We start from the raw sequence: 6,169 nt of genomic DNA on the forward strand, positions 1-6,169 counted from the left end.
CAAATGAAGGTATATTCATATCAATTAAGACGCAAAAATTACCAACAGAGGAACAAAGTATCTAATGTAAAGAAATCAAATAGCGAGTATTAATTTTTGAAATTAAAAAAAAATTGATAACAACTACAATGTATCCGATATAGGATCTGACAGTCTATTATTTTTCTTTTTCGTTTTTGTCACAAAATCATTGGCTAGAGAAGAATTTCGTTTATTGTATCCTATAAAGTATACAATACCTCTAGACGTTGCTGTAGGTTGGATGTCCTTTTTCTACTGTCTCAAAAATATGAAATTCTTTTGTCATCGTTTGAAATTTATCATCTGGTTTTCCATAAAATTCTTGAAGACTCTTTTCGATTTCTAACTCCAATTGTTTTTTTAAGAAACAGTTCTTTATTTTTTAAAAGTATAGAAGGTTTTACCATTTCTTCTAGATACTGATTACCACTGCCAAATCCTTCAAAAAGACTGCTAAGAATTTTTAGCTATTTATGCATTGCTGGTTTCAACATTAATCGAAAAGAGCTCATTTGAATTTTATGCAGCAATTCAGGATTAAAGAGAGATTTTATAAGAGATACACATATGCTACCTTTTTTTTAAGTATTTTTTTTTAAATTGCAATTAAAACTCATTACTTAATTCATTGTTTATATAACTTTTTTTTAAATAAGAAGTTTAAAGTATCTTAATTTCGTCAATAATATCGAATCTGTTCTGCTTAGAATTTCTATTGTAATTCTTATGAGTTTTGATGCTGCTGTATGCCATAATATTTCGGTGCTTTTCAAATAATTTTCATTTCACATAGCATCTTAATTTAATTTAATCAGTACAACTAATACTGCTAACAGTGCAATTTATTGTTACCATCTCTAATTTCAAATCTATAGCTAGATATTTCAATAAAAGTAGCCAAATCATATTTCCATTATAAAAATTATTATAATTAAAATGATTTCTTTAGCTAGATAACGCCCTAAAAATAGATAGGCTATTATAATCTTGTTAATTCATACAGTTGGACTGTTTATAAATCCACCACATCTAGCTAAAAATTAACTAAATTGGCAAATCTGCCGCGCTGCATAAAGATGCCAAATAGAGCTGCCGCTAGCTCGATGAACAGTATGGCCACTATGATAGTAGCTGTGTTTGTAAGTTATTTAATAATTTTCTTAAAATTAAATTTTTGAAGAAATATCATGATTTATCAGGAAATGATAAATTAAAATAATAATGTTTTTTCCAGAAGAAACACTACTGTTATAGTAGTGCCAACAATATCTGTGTTTTCTTGTGTATTTCGATATATTTTCTCTACAGTATAAATTCATTCATTCTACAAAATCTATAAATTTATTAATAAATAATTATGAGATTGTATCTTACTTGACAAGTTATATTAGCAAAGCTATATCATTACTAATGACTCCATTTTGGTTTACTTAAATGCAAGTTGCCTAGTATTAACAAATTGCTACGAAACCGTTTAGCCAAATTTGACTCGCTACTAATTTATATTGCCCGTATTTCAATAAATTGTTGATGAACGATCAGACGGTTTTCGCATGCCTTATCATGATCTACATCAATTAGTTAATCTACACAGCAATTTACAAAGCTACATAGGCTATCTCTTCCTCCACGTGTGAGAGAATCATATCATTCAACAATTTTTGGGATAAAACTGGGATTAAATATTATAAAGAAAGTTATGAGCTAGAATACAGTTTTTTCAATTCCCAAGCGAAGAATTTTGTCGTAAATATTATTTTCAGCTCGGAGGTTTCTTAATAAATGGCTCGTGTTGCCATTCTAAATATTCATCTTGAAAATATTTGAATAAAAATATTTATCTTTTATGAAGAAAAATTTATTGTATGTGTAGCAAACTGACCTTTTCTGTGTACATAACGCCTAGCTATCCTCTTTGTATACACAATGCATTTTAGCGAAGTGTAGACTTTCTAGAGCAATATCTACTTCATAAATGTTGAGGAAAAGTATAGACTTAGATTGCATATTACTTCAACGCTTTCTAAGTCTTCAAAAATATATAATATGTGCTTTTTATCGTACTGAAAATAAGTAGCTTATGTAAACTTGATCATACTTTAAAATTTTGTTTTGGTCACTTCCTTAGATCATCCAATATTACAGCAATGGATTCTTATGACATTATCGTATATTCATATATTATAAAATTTGTTCACAAAATGTGAATTTAAATTATATTATAATGCAAGAAATTTAGTATTCTCGTTACTTATTATAAGAAAAAGTTTATTTATTAAAAACATTACAGTTCTTCGGCTTCTTCAGCTCTTTCTTTAGCATTTTCATCTTCATCGTCATTTTCTTCTCCTCCTCTTTTGAAGGCAATTCTTCTGCATTTTCAAATCAAGATTATTAAATGTTAATTTTTAAGTAGCTTAATAATTTAGATTAATTTTATTTAATTTTTATTTATTTTCCTTTCATTTATAAATAAATAAATAAAAGGAAATAAGTAATCAAAATTAATTTTAAATAATTAATATTAACAACGTAATTAAAAAAAATATAAATGCATCATTTTTGTTATCATCTCATAATTAGAATTTGTAGATAATTACTTACTGTCAATTATAGATGTTTAAAATAATTATATTATTTGTTCATCAAAATATTTATATTGACTGATTAATAACGTGATTATGTTTAAATATTTTACAAATTAACACGAATAAATTTAAAAATAAAATAAATATAAATATAATTAGAAATTACGTGGAAGATAATACGCTAAATTATTAGTTGAATTTTTTAGTTTTTATATTTAAAAAGGTTTAAAATATAACTTTGACAAATATTAGTGCTTTTTTAAAAATTTTACATTTTATTTTATGAAATAATAAAATTTTTACGTATTAAAAACGCGATTTTGAAGGATTTGAATTTAAATTTGTTTTATTTGACGTGAATGATTCGCGAATGCAGCTGTTCCAAACCGATTTTGACTGTTCTTAAAAGAACAGTCAAAATCGGTTTGGGGTCAAAAGGGAATCTCTGTTAATTAACTGACGTTTATATATAAAAACATTTTTAATACCAATAATTGTTATTGATATTAAAAAATACCAAATAACAAATACCAAAAATATAAATTCACATCAACTTATTAGTTGATATTTGACATATATGCCAAACACTAACTATTGTTAGCAATATTTTGCTGTTAGTTTTTGCTGGTATGTCAATATATACAGGTATGTCAATATAACTTTGATACAGTGTTCTTATATACAGTATATAAGAACACTGTATCAAAGTTATACTGTAATGTGTTAATAGTAGTTAACTAATTATTATAATTATGTCTGGAAATCCTTCAAAAAATAATATTTTGTGTAAAAAATATTATGCAAAATATTGTTTTAATATATAAAAATTTTCTATTTAATTTTATTTATTCCAAAATATATCTTTTATATTATGTTAATTATAATACATTTTGATTTGACAATAATGTATTTTGATGCTAATACAAGATACATTACCATAAATGCAAATATCTATTTAACATAAATAAAGATCAACATATGTATAAAATTTCAGAATTATTTTATTTTTTAAATAAAAATGTTTTCGTTGTATTTTAATCCATTCGTAAAATTGATTTTTTTGCAATAAAATTATTTTTAAAGAGAATTTTATTAGAGAAAGTATCCTTAAAAAAAACTAGAAAAATACCATTAACATATGTATCTATAATTAATTTTAAAAATAAAAATTTAATCTTTTCTTAGTTTTAATTATTTAATACTTTTTTTAAATTTACAGCTATGCTTAATTATTTAAATACTTTCTTTATACCCTTTCTTATGGGGGAGGTCATTAGGGCGATCCTATGAAGAAGCCTGTATAATGGTATAAAATTCCAAAAAGCATTTAATAATAATTGTTTTTGAGTCCACCATAAATATGAGTGCCTCGGAAACATTTATTTTTAAGGGGCTTCAAACATATTTGTTACAAATGATTCATTCATTGTATTTGTTGTGTACCGGTATTAATAAAAGAAAACCTTCAATTTTTTATCAAATTTTATTATATAAAAAATAAAATTTTTTAACACTCCTGTTTTAAGGTAAGCGACTTGGGTATGTCTCGACATTAAGAAGCCCTATTTCTACACATGTAACATTTTGTGTTAAGGAAGTAGTCAAATTAAAAACTGTTTAAAAATTACTGATTATTCTTTGTTAAATATATTATTATTAATTTTTTTAGGTTTTTTTTTTTTTGATCGATTGAACTAAATTTTGTTAAAAGCTTTTGTAAGAATGATTGCTGTATCTCCAAATTCCTCAAGGAATAGCCGAAAAGAACATAAAACAGATCTTGGAGTTAGAGCTTTGATATTCTAAATAAAAAGAAAGAGCGAAAGAGAAAGTGAAGGTGATCATTCGTGACACTTTCCAATGGATATATAGTCCTTGTTTCAACCGCAAAATTTCTTTGAAAACTATCGAAATGTATTAATAAAATTGTATCAATTTTCAATAATTGTAACTGATAACGTTGTAAGAACATTAGATACAAAGTTTTATTTCAAATAGTTTTTTATGAAAATCTATTTATATTCTGTGTAAACTGTAAATAGATTATGCGTAGTGTGCAAGCGGTAACTCTGTATAAACATTGTGTATACGTGCATTATACACAGAAAATCTATCTGTGTATAACATATTTACAATACACACAGTATGTGTACATTGTGTATATGTTACGTAAGCTATAACTATATATGCTGTGATACATAGTACACAGAAGATCTACCTGTGTACAATACAGTTGCGACTGTGTTTCTAGACTTTCATATGAAGTTATGAGAGTATTATTAGAATGGCGGTGTAATAAATTCTTTAAACACTCAGTAGTAAATAAAAAAATATTTTCATCGTTAGTATTGATAACATGTGTCCATTAGTTTTATTACTTACTCGAAGCAAAATTATAGATATAAAAATCAGTTGAGTCGCTAGTTGTGATCCTGGATCGAGTAATTAATGCAGTGTTAATATATTTGTTTTTAGTGTTTCACGCGATTACTCGATTATCGCGTCCTTATTTCATAAATATTACATGAATGTCTATGAACCTAAATCAATTTCCTTACTTTGTATATATTTCGTGACCGTCCTGACATGGAAACTTGATATGATGATAGATATCATATTTTTTTCATTGAGGATAAATGCCTCTTTGACATTTCCTGTCCATATGGAAATGGATGAATATTAAATTTAGATAAATGAAATAGTTCATTGTAGTGTTTAATTCTTAGCGTTTATATTTATAATATTTGATTTTTTTAATTTATAAAATAAGTTTTTTTTGAGGCTGGAATGATATAGAATCAGTGATGACTCAATTTGTATTCTGCAAGAACAAACCCGGTTATTTAGTTACTTATCCATGTGATACGCCATAAAAATATTCTGTAAGTTTTGTATAATTAAATAAATAACTTATTGTGTGATAATTATTTCTTGCCTTTTATTCAAACGTTTATTTTTTAATTTTCTTTCCCTTATGTTCAGCATCAAGAGAAAATAAAATAATTTTGTGTAAATAATAAGACAGTATTGTAGAACAAATAGAACATTTTAATATTTCATATATAAATATTTTTTATATATTAATATTTAACAAATAAAATGAATTAATTTTATAATAAATTAATTAATATTATATTTAACAAATAAAATGAATTAATAATACATCTACATAAAGTTCATTCCACATGGAATATATTTTATATGAATTTACACATTTAACTTATTCATAAGTTACAATGGAAACCGAAATTCTGAGAATAAATCTGATTTCAGTAGGGCGTTAAATTAATTATCTTTGAGGTAAGTTCATAGTTTAATTATCATAATACAAAATATTTATTGTATTAAAATTATATTCCACTTTATTATATCCGAGATCTAAATGTTAATTAATTAAAATTGTTTAATTATTCTAAACGTGAGGAAAGTGAAACTTAAAATCTTAATCCTCAACAATACATTCATATAGGCCAATAAGGTAATCTAATGTAACGGTATTTTACACTATGTTCTAATATTTTGTTCTAATACAATATTGAATAAGCATTATTTACAGTGAT

The sequence above is a fragment of the Centruroides vittatus genome, unplaced genomic scaffold (assembly GCF_030686945.1).
Source record: "Centruroides vittatus isolate TY-2023 unplaced genomic scaffold, ASM3068694v2 contig_466, whole genome shotgun sequence".
In the NCBI taxonomy this organism is placed as follows: domain Eukaryota; kingdom Metazoa; phylum Arthropoda; class Arachnida; order Scorpiones; family Buthidae; genus Centruroides; species Centruroides vittatus.